Source organism: Tursiops truncatus, chromosome 11, assembly GCF_011762595.2.
Source record: "Tursiops truncatus isolate mTurTru1 chromosome 11, mTurTru1.mat.Y, whole genome shotgun sequence".
NCBI lineage: Eukaryota > Metazoa > Chordata > Mammalia > Artiodactyla > Delphinidae > Tursiops > Tursiops truncatus.
In genome coordinates this window covers 45,214,526-45,229,250 of record NC_047044.1, presented here as the reverse complement: position 1 = coordinate 45,229,250, position 14,725 = coordinate 45,214,526, and the positions used below count along the sequence as shown (strand labels likewise).

Sequence of the window (14,725 nt, the reverse complement as noted above, 5' to 3'; positions counted from 1 at the left end):
ATTAATGATATAAAAGTCCAGATAGAAACCTCTGCTCCAGAGTTGCCAGATAATTATTGATATGGTAGAACCACTCGATGTTTTGTTTTATTTATTTATTTTTTCTTTACTCTTCTTTGGTTTCTGTGTACCTTTCTTTTTCTTTGCGGTACGCAGGCCTCTCACTGTTGTGGTCTCTCCCATTGCGAAGCACAGGCTCCGGACGCGCAGGCTCAGCGGCCATGGCTCACGGGCCCAGCCGCTCCGCAGCATGTGGGATCTCATGGACCGGGGCACGAACCCGCGTCCCCTGCATCGGCAGGTGGACTCTCGACCACTGCACCACCAGGGAAGCCCTCTATGTACCCTTCTTCACCTCAAGCATTTCATTCTTCTTTTTTAACCTGTAATTTAAACTAATTCAGTAGCAACAATAGATAATATGTATACCTGACCTTGCTCTGAAGCCTAGAAGGTCTTTAGATAGGAATAGGGTGAAAGGGTAATGAAAGAGGACCAATCAATTGCAGCATGTATACAAAGGAAAGATAAATGATAAACCAAGGCTGAGGAAGTTTTTCTGATACTTTCTTCACCTTTCTAATACCTATCTTTTGTGTTTCTGTCCTTATAATTGTGCTATTAGGAAGAAGACACAAGTTATCGTGTTGTGTATTAAAAGTAGTAGGTAGATAGAACCAATATATTTTTCAACTAGTAAGTGTATACTCTTCGTATATATAATTAAAAATTGGTTTAAGTAGTCATTAGGAAGGTATCTGAATATTTAAAGTATACAATCACTGTTTCTGTAATGATGCGTATTCTGCTTCTTGTTTTACATTGTGATTATAGAGGAAGATTATTGTTTTTAAATATATTGCAACAATTTTGGGGTAAACAGTAATCTGAAAAGAAACAAGCATCACATTACCATATGAAATATGAGTGTTTGAATTTCTTTTCTTCTGGGGTTATCTCCTGAAAATAGCCTAAAGCTGTGGCTGTTACAGCTAAATTGAAATCTTATAAAAAATATTAGCCATATATTATTAGTGATTACTTTTTATTTGGTATTAAAATAACAGAAGAATGATATTTCATTTTTAGATTTTCAGTAAGAAAAAGTAAAATTTGAGAAATAGACAAGGAGGGTAGTAAGAAGTAGAATGAAAGGTAGATAGGAAATTCTACAACCTGACAATTTTTAAAATCATTTTAAATACTACATTACTTTTATCAGATGGTTTCTAAATAAGGCAAGTTATGCATTGTGCCAAATATTTAGAACATTAAAAAAATGAATTGTTATACTGTTTATTTCTTTTAATACATAATTTGCAATTTTCTATATTATAAATGCTACCAGGGGTCTAGATCATTGATCTTATATTATTTTCAGATAATATAACTTACATTTATAATTACCACTTATGTCTAGAAGGGTTTGACTTGTGCCTTTGACTTTTGAAATTTATCTTTTGACTTCTGTTTGCCATTATAGTTTTCAGTCTTTTTAGTGTGACAAAGAGGGAATACATAATTTGTGACCATTTAAAATGTTGAGATCTTCTAGAAAAGGGTTTAGATAGTAATGACCAGCAAGAGCCTTACAGTAATTTCTAAAGATATAGAGACTAAGTAGATCCTTAAGTATTCTTTTCTAAATTATAAAATGCATTACCTAGATTTTAATAATTAAAAGCTGGGATTCATTGAACATAACACATTTATTTGATTTTATAGTAGGCATTGATTCTAATAAGTTGCTGTTCTGTAGTTTTTTATCAACCAAACAGAGGAATATATTTGGTGTTGTGGACTAAAATTCATGCTACACCTACGTCTGACTTGGATGGCTTTTCCCTTTTCAAAAAAACTAATTACAATTCTGAGTAAACTTTCCTAAATGTAAGTATTTTAGTATTAATCATATGTAATGAGAAAAATTTAGAAATACTCTTAAGAGTTTCCAATTTTAAGCAAAAGTACTTTGCTTCTAAACAAATATCACTTTGATAGATCTTTAGCACTGCTTGGGCTATCTGGGATTTATATATCATCTGTTTTCTAAGGAAGCTGAGTGTGCTTTTGAGTGTTAACCTTTCTGCAGTAGATAATGAACATGGCATGTTACATGGCCCACCCAGAAAGAATCTTATCTTAAAGCATCTTGTCCTCTCCAGAATACTGCACATATTTCCAAGTACATTGCATTAAAGCCAAAGGATGAGCCTGCCTACTTAAATGACCTTTATTCCCACTGAATCAGTTCTCACTTTGATTTTGATACTTCCTGGCAACTGAATCATTTATCATCAGATACTCAAGAAAAAGCTAATATGATTTCCTTAAATTTGAACTTATGTAGAGCAATGAGAGAAAGGTGAGGGACAGCAGGGATAAAGTATGATGTTGTTGAAAAACAGAACAGTGGTATTTGCTAAACTGTATCTTCAGTGGTAGCAAGCTCTTTTAAGGAAACCATCTTATGTAGTACTTCCTAGAAGTATAAAATTTCCTCAGTTTGTGTTTAATTACCTAAGTAAGACTATATTCTAGGAAAAAATAAAAAATACAGATTATTATAGAAGTGCCCCTAGTGTACCCCCTCCCAAATGGTAACTATTGCTCTATAGTGTATACTCTTCAATCACTTTTTCTTTATGCATTTATATACATATATATTTACCTATAGAAATACATAATTTTGTGCATTTAAAATTTTTACATAAATTGTGTCTTACTATGCATATGTTTTGCAACTTGCTTTTTTTCTTACCAATATGTCTAGGAGCTCTTATGTGAATATATACACTTTCATTTCTCCCAAATCTCTTTGGGTGTATTCTGTCTTTTTATATAACTTCTGACTCTCCATAAAACCTTCCCCAGGAACTTCCCTGGCTGTCCATTGGTTAGGAGTCCATGCTCCCAAGGCACGGGGCATGGGTTCGATCCTTGGTGGGGGAACTGGGGTCCCACATGCCACGTGGCCTAAAAGAAAAAAAAAAACTTCCCCAAAGGAATCTGGTCAATTAGGTGGAGTTCACTGGAATCATAGAATTTAAATGCCAGCCAGTGCTTACCTTAGACAGAGCCAGGGTCTCTTAAGCATGTGAGTCAGGAAATTAGAAAGGCATCTGCCTACAATTCATTTGAAGTATTTTACTTTTGGCCCCCTGTTGACTGACTAATATATAAAATTCAGGAATTTAGCAGATTTTTCTTTATTCAGAATAGGTTTTTACTTGAGGGAAGAAGGAAAAAGAGGGAAGGTATAGTTGATAGGAAAAGAGGACAGGGCAAACTAAAACGAGTCTTTATACAACTTTGAGCAGTTACGTAACACAAGACTTCATGCTACCAAAAATTAAGACTTGTTTGATCTGTGCCTTTAATATATAATAAAAAATGAAAGTCCCTCTTCAGATGTCTCCCCACCATCTCACATCCCTCTTTAGAGGGATTGTTAACAATTTGGTATGTGTCTGTATCTCATATATAAATGTTTTAATTTATATTTGGCCTTTATAAAATTTCAATTCCCTGAAAGCAATTTCTACCCTATGTCAAATTCTGTCCTCAATCAACTGACCAACTTTCCAAGAACAAACCTGAATCATACCTTTTTTTTTTTTAAATTAGTTTTATTTATTTATTTATTTTTGGCTGTGTTGGGTCTTCGTTGCTGCACGCGGGCTTTCTCTAGTTGCGGCGAGCGGGGGCTACTCTTCATTGAGGTGTGCAGGCTTCTCATTGCAGTGGCTTCTCGTTGCAGTGGCTTCTCGTTGTGGAGCATGGGCTGTAGGTGCATGGGCTTCAGTAGTTGTGGCACACGGGTTCAGTAGTTGTGGCTCTCGGGCTCTAGAGCGCAGGCTCAGTAGTTAATAGCACACGGGCTTAGTTGCTCCATGGCATGTGGGATCTTCCCGGACCAGGGCCCGAACTTGTGTCCCCTGCATTGGCAGGCAGATTCTTAACCACTGTGCCACCAGGGAAGCCCAGAATCATACCTTTTTAAAGAAAGTTAAATCAGTGGTAACATTTCTTGAACTAGAAGTTAACTACCTGACTCTTAAGATGTTTTATGTTTATCGTAAATTAAGCTTAAGGAGTAACTGTAGCATTCTGGGGAAGTCAAATCAAATTTTCAGTTTCTGCCCCCTGTGGAAATGGTGCTGGTAAAAAGGGGTGAGGAAGTCCAAAGTCCTTGATACCCATGTAATTCTGGGTTGGCTCATTCTCTTGGTATATTTTCCTGCTTGGGGAGCATTGCAGTGTCCTCAGCAATTACTTTATGAGTACTTCTCTGTGCTGTCAAGGCTATAGCTTAGCATGTGAGTGCTGTGACACAAAGTTAAATGTATGTGCTCCAGAACAACAAATTTATTCATATTTAACTTTTAGTGAAAATAATTCAGAAAGCAAGTTAAGCACAAGTTTACATGATTTTGTTAATTGTTTCCATATGGTATTTAAAAAAATTTAAAAGATGTTCTGCTCATCATGACTGTTCTATCAATTTCATTCATTAATTGAGTGCCCAGAACATACACAGGGGAACCAGACCTCCTTTACAGTGAGAGCTTGGAGATGGGGAACTGATTACCATTGCCCATAGTCTAGGATGTAGATAGTTTATCTGTGGATATGAGGTCAGCCAAACACACATGTTCACATTCTGTATTTGATCACATAGATATATACCAGTCAAACTTGTCAGGTGCAGTAATTAGAATGACAGTAGTTGAAGTTGATAGTGAATTTGACGTAAAGCTGACCAGACTGATTTTGAGTATTGCAAAATAATACATTTTCAAGCCAGATTAAAATAGAATAACTTGTTTTCTAGCCTCAAGTGGCAATTAAATGATCCTCAAGTCCAAAATGCTTTTCCAGATTTTGTTGTAGCACTGAAGAAACAGATGCCTTTTGCTTGTTTACATGGCTGCTTTTTTTTTAATCTAGAAAAAAATGCATTTAAAAAAGCAACTATATTGTTTTCTTTGCCTTTGACAGATGTTGCCTTGTTGCCAGATAGTAACTCAGGACACAGTCCATTTCTGAGTCATAGTAGGCTCATTTGGGGACCATAACATGATATAACATGTACTTCTAAAGGCACTTTCCAATTTGAGAGTATGAGTCGCCTTTTTCCTACCTGAAATTGAAGATATAGGCCAGAAAGATAGCTTAATGAATATCAGGATTTCCTAATAATCGTTCCAAGTGTCTTTTAAGAATATTTTTGGTATTACAGTGTATTTTTTTTTTTTTTTATTTATTTCTTAGCGGTACGCGGGCCTTTCACTGTTGTGGCCTCTCCCGTTGCGGAGCACAGGCTCCGGACACGCAGGCCCAGCGGCCATGGCCCACGGGCCCAGCCGCTCCGCGGCACGAACCCGTGTCCCCTCGATCGGCAGGCGGACCCCCAACCACTGTGCCACCAGGGAAGCCCTACAGTGTATTTTTAAAGTTAAATTATCCAGGTCCCTTCTTGGTCCTTTTGGGAAGAAAATAGAGGGAAATCATTGTTTTGTTTTTTTTTTTAAACTATTCCATGAACCAGTTATCAAGAAGTAACTTCTATTCGTCTGCATTAATTCATCTGCACTAATTCACAAAAGGTGAATACTTCTAATGATCTAGTGACAACCCTTCAAAATGTAAAAAGCCTGTAAAGGAAAAAATATATAGTAAGAACAAGATGCTTTGAGGACTTTTCGCTGTCTCCTGGGTGAGAAAGTTATTCCTCTTGTCCAAAAACAATACAATGTAAGCTCCCCCCTCCCCATATTGCTGTTTTTAAACCTGAAAATGTTCTTTAGCTGAAGAAGTGGCATTTAGTAGTTCCTCCGTATCAAAGATCTTAAGGCCAACAGTAATGGCACAAGAAATTTATTTATTAAGGATATAATCCTGGATGAGCTTTATTGAAGATTGTCAGGTATGGCATTGTTAATTTAGTGAGAACCTATCTTTGGTATGTTGCCTTGAGGTTGACATTTGACAGTCCTAATTCCTCAACATTTGGTTCACTGTTTTGCCACAACTACAGCTGTGCTGCTGCCTCTTCCAATCAAAAATGTAAAAAATCATTAACTGGATGTAGAATTATTTACAAAATAATCGCCATATATAAGCAGTTCTCATCTATGGAATGTTTAACAAGGTTATAATTCTAAAATATGGGGGTGGGGGAGGGGGAATTTCCTTAAATGCAGAACTAAGAGCTAAAGTTCAAGAGTTGTGGTGTTGAGGGCTTCCTTGGTGGCACAGTGGTTGAGAGTCCGCCTGCCGATGCAGGGGACACGGGTTCGTGCCCCGGTCCGGGAAGATCCCACATGCCGCGGAGCGGCTGGGCCCGTGAGCCATGGCCGCTGAGCCTGCGCGTCCGGAGCCTGTGCTCTGCAACGGGAGAGGTCACAACAGTGAGAGGCCCGCATACCGCAAAAAACTAAAATAAAAATAAAAAATTTCCAACAAACAAAAGCCCAGGACTAGATGGCTTCACAGGCGAATTCTATCAAACATTTAGAGAAGAGCTAACACCTATCCTTCTCAAACTCTTCCAAAATGTAGCAGAGGGAGGAACACTCCCAAACTCATTCTACAAGGCCACCATCACCCTACAGGCCAATATCACTGATGAACACAGATGCAAAAATCCTCAACAAAATACTAGCAAACAGAATCCAACAGCACATTAAAAGGATCATAAACCACGATCAAGTGGGGTTTATCCCAGGAATGCAAGGATTCTTCAATATACGCAAATCAATCAATGTGATACACCATATTAACAAACTGAAGGAGAAAAACCATATGCTCTCAATAGATGCAGAGAAAGCTTTCAACAAAATTCAACACCCATTTATGGTAAAAACCCTCCAGAAAGTAGGCATAGAGGGAAATTTCCTCAACATAATAAAGGCCATATATGACAAACCCACAGCCAACATCGTGCTCAATGGTGAAAAACTGAAACCATTTCCACTAAGATCAGGAACAAGGCAAGGTTGCTCACTCTCACCACTATTATTCAACATAGTTTTGGAAGTTTTAGCCACAGAAATCAGAGAAGAAAAAGAAATAAAAGGAATCCAAATAGGAAAGGAAGAAGTAAAGCTGTCACTGTTTGCAGATGACATGATACTACATGATACGTAGAGAATCTAAGGATGCTACCAGAAAACTACGAGAGCTAATCAATGAATTTGGTAAAGTGGCAGGATACAAAATTAATGCACAGAAATCTCTGGCATTCCTATACACTAATGATGAAAAATCTGAAAGTGACATTAAGGAAACACTCCCATTTACCATTGCAACAAAAAGAATAAAATATCTAGGAATAAACCTACCTAAGGAGACGAAAGACCTGTATGCACAAAATTATAAGACACTGATGAAAGAAATTAAAGATGATACAAATAGATGGAGAGATATACCATGTTCTTGGATTGGAAGAATCAACATTGTGAAAATGACTCTACTACCCAAAGCAACCTACAGATTCAATGCAATCCCTATCAAACTACCACTGGCATTTTTCACAGAACCAGAACAAAAAATTTCACAATTTGTATGGAAACACAAAAGACCCCGAATAGCCAAAGCAATCCTGAGAAAGAAAAATGGAGCTGGAGGAATCAGGCTCCCTGACTTCAGACTATAATACAAAGCTACAGTAATCAAGACAGTATGGTACTGGCACAAAAACAGAAATATAGATCAATGGAACAGGATAGAAAGCCCAGAGATAAACCCACACTCATATGGTCACCTTATCTTTGATAAAGGAGGCAAGAATATACAGTGGAGGAAAGACAGCCTCTTCAATAAGTGGTGCTGGGAAAACTGGACAGCTACATGTAAAAGAATGAAATTAGAACACTCCCTAATGCCATACACAAAAATAAGCTCAAAATGGATTAAAGACCTAAATGTAAGGCCAGATGCTATAAAACTCTTAGAGGAAAACATAGGCAGAACACTCTATGGCATAAATCACAGCACGGTCCTTTTTGACCCACCTCATAGAGAAATGGAAATAAAAACAAACAAATGGGACCTAATGAAACTTAAAAGCTTTTGCACAGCAAAGGAAACCATAAACAACATGAAAAGACAGCCCTCAGAATGGGAGAAAATATTTGCAAATGACAAACAATTAATCTCCAAAACTTACAAGCAGCTCATGCAGCTCAATATCAAAAACAAACCCAATCCAAACATGTGTAGAAGGCCTAAATAGACATTTCTCCAAAGAAGATATACAGATTGCCAACAAACACATGAAAGAATGCTCAACATCCTTAATCATTGAAATGCAAATCAAAAGTACAATGAGATATCATCTCACACCCGTTAGAATGGCCATCATCAAAAAATCTAGAAACAATAAATGCTGGTGAGAGTGTGGAGAAAAAGGAACCCTCTTGCACTGTTGGTGGGAATGTAAATTGATAGCGCCACTATGGAGAACAGTATGGAGGTTTCTTAAAAAACTAAAAATAGAACTACCATATGACCCAGCAATCCCACTACTGGGCATATACCCTGAGAAAACCATAATTCAAAAAGAGTCATGTACCAAAATGTTCATTGCAGCTCTATTTACAATAGCCAGGACATGGAAGCAAGCTAAGTGTCCATCAACAGATGAATGGATAAAGAAGATGTGGCACATGTATACAATGGAATATTACTCAGCCATAAAAAGAAATGAAACTGAGTTATTTGTAGTGAGGTGGATGGACCTAGAGTCTGTCATACAGAGTGAAGTAAGTCAGAAAGAGAAAAGAAATACTGTATGCTAACACATATATATGGAATCTAAAAAAAAAACAAAAACAAAAGTTCTGAAGAACCTAGGGGCAAGACGGGAATAAAGACACAGACCTACTAGAGAATGGATTTGAGGATACGGGGATGGGGAAGGGTAAGCTGGGACAAAGTGAGAAAGTGGCATGGACATATATACACTATCAAACGTAAAATAGATAGCTAGTGGCAAGCAGCCACATAGCACAGGGAAATCAACTCGGTACTTTGTGACCACCTAGAGGGGTGGGATAGGGAGGGTGGGAGGGAGAGAGACACAAGAGGGAAGAGATATGGGGACATATGTATATGTATAACTGATCCACTTTGTTATAAAGCAGAAACTAACATACCATTTTAAAGCAATTATACTCCAATAAAGATGTTAAAAAAAATAAAGAAGGATAAGTTATATCTAGTCCTTTGTAAAGAGTAAGCTATTTTCATAAAATATATTAGAAGTTTTTTTTCTTTCAGATTAACTGGTTCTTGTGAGTATATTTGATGAAATGGTTTATCACAAGAATTGCCTTTTACATTCCAAAACAAAAGCATTAAATGAAAGTTGACTTTAACAGAAATAGATATTGCATTATTTCTTTCTCAAGTGCCTGTACTTTATATTTTGTAATGATTTGTGTTCCCTGATATGCTTTATCTCATGCTTGACTGATTACAAGTGTGAAGGGAGGTTGAATGTATTCGCTGTTGGCAATTTAGCATTAATTGTAACACACTGTAATCCAAATTACAATCTGTCATTTCCAGTCGAATTGTGAAGCACTGTAATTGTATTTTAGAGTTCCACTGCCATTGATTATAGCTACCTCATTTGTGTTTTAATATACCATGACAAATTTGTGAATGGAAATACAATCGTGTAACAAGGCAGGAAACAAGTATTGTTCTTCCTGTTATAACAGCAATAAAATTATATCTTAACAAATGAAAAGAGAAGGATATTGTAAGAAGTAAAGAGGATTCATTTAAAGATGAAAAAGACAAAAATGACTAATTTTCAAGCAGTGCATAAAAATAAATGAGCCATGGATTTTTGGAAAACATTTTTAAACAAAACATTTCAAAAATATTCTTTAAATTAACATTTTAAAAATAATACTAATATACTAATACAAATGCTCTAGTTTATTCATTTGAATTGCCATATGGCATTCCACAGACATTCTCTCCCTGGTGATCATTCAGGTTGTTTATAGGTTTTTACTACTACAAATTATGCTGTAGTGAACATTCTTGCACATGACTCTTCATACACCTGGAGGATTCACTAGGGAATATATTTAGAAGTGGGACTTCTGGGTTGTAGAATATGCAAATCCTCTGTTTTACTTTGTGTGTGTGTGTGGGGGGGTAACAACATTTGACATGAGATCTACACTCTTGACAAATTTTGAAGTATACATTTTTGTTGACTATAAGTACAGTGTTGTATAGTCACATCTCTAGAGCTTATTTCTCTTGCTTGACTGAAACTTTTTGCCCATTGATTAAAAGCTCCCTGTTTACCCCCCACCCCACCAGTCCCTCACAACCACTATTCTACTATTTGATTCTATGAATTTGACTATTTTAGATACTCATATGAGTAGAATTGTGAAGTATTTGTTTTTCTGTGACTGGCTTACTTCACTTAGAATAATGTTCTCAAAGCTCATCCATGTTGTCACATATTTCAGATTTCCTTCTTTTTTAAGGCTGACTAGTATTCATTGTATGTATATGCCACATTTTCTGTATCAACTTATCTACTGATGGACATTTAGTTTGTGTCCATGTCTTGGCTCTTGTGAACATCACTGCAATGAACACTGGAGTGACAATATCTATTCAAGATGCTGACTGAAATTCTTTGGATAAATACCCAGTAGTGGGATTTCTGGATCATATGATAATTCTGTTTTGAATTTTTTGAGTACTCTCCATACCATTTCCCATAGCAGCTGTACCATTTTGCATTCCCAAAAACAGTGTGCAAGAGTTCCAATTTCTCCACCAACATTTGTTGTCTTTTGGTTTTTATTGATAATAGACATCATGCCAGGTGTGAGGTGATATCTTATTGTGGTTTTAATTTGCATTTCCCTGATGAATAATAACAATGATCATTTTCTCATATACCTGTTGGACTTTTGTATGTCTTCTTTGGAGGATTTTCTATTCAAGTCCATTAAAAATTTGTTGTCATTTAAAAAAAATATTAAGTTCTAGTACGTATATATTTTAGAGATTAACCTCTTTTCAGATATATGATTCACAAATATTTTCTCCCATCCCATTGGTTGCCTTTTCACTCTGTTGTTTGCGTTGCTTTTTCAGAAGTTTTTCATTGACAATGAACAATGAACATTTCATTGTTCAGAAGCTTTTTAGTCTGATGTAGTTCCACTTGTTTATTTTTGTTTTTGTTTCCATGAAAGCATTGCCAAGACCAATGTCATGAAGCTCTTCTCCTATGCATTCTTCTAAAAATGTTAGTTTCACATCTATGTCTAAAGTCTTTAATCCATTTTGAGTTAATTTTTGTATATGGTGTAAGATAAGACTACAATTTCATTCTTTTGCATGTGGATATCCAGTTTTCCCATAACCATTTAAGAAACTATGTTTTCCCCATTGCATATTTTTGGGACCTTGCTGAAGATGAGTTGATCTTATATGTGTGGATTTATTTCTGAGCTCTCTATTCTGTTCCATTTGTCTATATGTCTATCTTTTTGCCAGTACCATACTGTTTTGATTATTGTAGCTTTGTGTTGTAATATATTTTGAAACTGGAAAGTGTGAGGCCTTCAGCTTCATTCTTCCTTCTCAGTATTGATTTGGCTATTTGAAGTCTTTTGTGGTTCCATATGAATTTTAGAATTTTTTTCTATTTCTGTAAAAAAAATGCCATTGGAATTTTGATAAGGATTGTGTTGAATCTACATATGGCTTTGGGCAGTATGAACATTTTAACAATATTAAGTATTTCAGTTAATGAACATGGCATAGCTTTCCATTTATTTGTGTCTTGTTTAATTTCTTTCATTAATATTTTGTAGTTTTCAGTATGCAAATCATTCACCTCCTTAGTTTAGTTTATTCCTAGGCACTTTATTCATTTTGATGCTACTGTAAATGCGATTGTCTCCTATTTTTTTTTCAGATAGTTTGTTGTTAGTGTATAGAAGCACAACTGATTTTTATGTGTTCATTTTGTATCCTGTAATGTTACTTAATTCATTTAATAGTTCTAAGTTTTTTTATGGAGTGCTTAGAGTTTTCTAAGTATAAGATTATATTGTTTTCAAACGGGGACAATTTTACTTTTTCCTTTCCAGTTTTGATGACTTTTATTTCTTTTTCTTGCCTATTGCTCTCACTATTCCAGTACTATGTTGAATAAAAGTGGGCATCCGTACCTTGTGCCTGATCTTAGAGGAAAAGCTTTGTTTTTTACCATTGTGTATAATGTTATCTGTGGGCTTCTAATTTATGGCTTTTATTATGTTGATGTAATTTCCTTATTTCTAGTTTGTTGAGAGATTTTATTATGAAAGTGTATTGAATTTTGTTAAATACTTCTTATTCCTCAATTGAGACAATCATGTGATTTTTATCATTTATTCTGATACTGTGGTGTATCACATTAACTGATTTTCGTATGTTGAGCCAGTGCTTGATCATGGTGTATGATTCTTTTCATGTACTGGATAGTATTTTGTGGAGGATTTTTGTGTCTATATTCATCAGGGATATTGGCCTGTAGTTTTCTTTTCTTGTGGTATCTTTGTCTGGCTTTGGTATCATGGCCTAATAACATGAGTTTGGAAGTGCTCCCTCTTCTTCAATTTTTTGGAATTGTTTGAGATGGATTGGCATTGTTCTTCTTTAAGTATTGGTAGAATTCACCATTGAAGCCATGTGGTTCTAAGCTTTTCTTTATTGGGAGGTTTTTGATTCAATCTTCTTACTAGTTATAGATCTGTTCAGACTTCCTATTTCTTCAAGATTTAATCTTGGTAGGTTGTATGTTTCTAGGAATTTATTGATTTCTTCTATGTTAAACAATTTTTTGGTATATAATTGTTTATAATTGTCTTATGATCTTTTTATTTCTGAAGCATCAGTTGTAATGTTTCTTCTTTCCTTTTTGATTTTATTTATTTGAGTCTTCTTTCTTTTTTTCTTAGTCTAGCTAAGGGATTGGCTATTTTGTTGGTTTTTTCAAAAAACTATCTCCTAGTTTTGCTCATTTTTTCTATTTTCTATTTTATCTATTTTTGCTCTGATACGTTATTTCTTTCCTTCCACTAACTTTGGGCTTAATTTGTTTTTCTACAGGACTCTGATGAAAAAAATTGAAGGAGATACAAGTAAATGGAAAGACATACTGTGTTCATAGACTGAAAGAATTAACACTGTTAAAATGCTCACACTACCCAAAGCCACATATAAACTCAATGCAATCCCTATCAAAATCCCAGTATCATTTTTCACAGAAATAGAAAAAACAATCCTAAAATTTTTATGGAACCACAAAAGATCCCAAATAGCCAAAGCAATTCTGAAAAAGAAGAACAAAGCTGGAAGCCTCACACTTCCTGATTAAACACTGTAGTCTATGACCATACCGCCCTGAACATGCCCGATCTCGTCTGATTACAAACTATAATACAAAGCTATAGAAACCAAGACAGTGTGGTACTGGCATAAAAATCAACACGTAGATGAATGGAATAGAATCAGAGAGCCCAGAAATAAACCCACACATATACGGTCAACTAATATTTGACAAGCAAGCCAAGAATACTCAATGGACAGAGGATAGTCAATTTAATAAATGATGTTGGGAAAACTGGGTATTCATATGCAAAAGAATGAAACTGAGCCCCTATCTTACACTACTCACAAAAACTAACTTTAAATGAATTAAATATGTAACTATAAGACTTGAAACTATAAAACTCCTAGAAGAAAACATAGGGAAAATCTCCTTATTGTTGGTCTTGGCAAGGATTTTTTGGATATGGCTCCAAGAGTACAAGCAACAAAAGCAAAAATAGACAAGTGGGGGACTACATCAAACTAAAAAGCTTCTGCACAGCAAAGGAAACAATCAACAAAATTCCCAACCTATGGAATGGGAGAAAATATTTGTAAATTATATATTTCATAAGGGGTTAATATCCAAAATATATAAATAACTCATACAGCACTATAGGAAAAAAATCCAATCTGATTAAAAAATGGGCTGAGGAACTAAATGGACATTTTCCAAAGAAAACAAACAGCCAACAAGTACATGAAAAGATGTACAACATCATTGATCAAAAGATGCTCCACACCACCAATCATCAGGAGAATACAAATCAAAAGCACAATAAGATATTGCCTCACACCTGTTTGAATGGCTGTCATCAAAATGACAAGAGATAGCAAGTGTTGGCGAGGATGTGGAGAAAAGGGAACCCTTGTGCACTGTTGTTGGAATGTAAATTGGTACAGCTACTATGGAAAAGTGTATGGAGGTTCCTCAAAAAATTAAAAATAAACTACATTTGATCCAGCAATCTCACTTCGGGGTATATCTCCAAAGGAAATGAAATCAGTATGTTGAAGAGATATCTGCACTTCCACGGTCAATGCAGCATTATTCACAATAGGTAAAATTTGGAAACAACCTAACTGTCTATCTAGAGTTTAATGGATAAAGAAGATATGGGGATATAAATATACATCCATGAGAAAGAAGGAAATACTGCCATTTGTGACAGCATGGATGGACCCTGAAGACATTATGCCAAGTGAAGTAAGCCAGACAAAGACAAATACTATATGATATCACTTATATGTGGAATCTAAAATAGCCACACTCTTAGAAACAGAGTAGAATGGTTGTTTCTGGGGGCTGGAA

The 14,725-nt window shown here is 35.6% G+C and overlaps 1 long non-coding RNA gene across 1 annotated transcript in view; it reads right to left on the bottom strand.

Moving 5' to 3' along the window:
• Nucleotides 1-80: 80 nt before the first annotated feature.
• Nucleotides 81-14,725, bottom strand: part of LOC141275847 (uncharacterized) — a 28,338-nt gene continuing 13,693 nt past the window's right edge. The window contains exon 2 of the long non-coding RNA XR_012324291.1: nucleotides 81-3,995. This is a non-coding gene — a long non-coding RNA (uncharacterized lncRNA). The remainder of the gene's footprint in view (nucleotides 3,996-14,725) is intronic.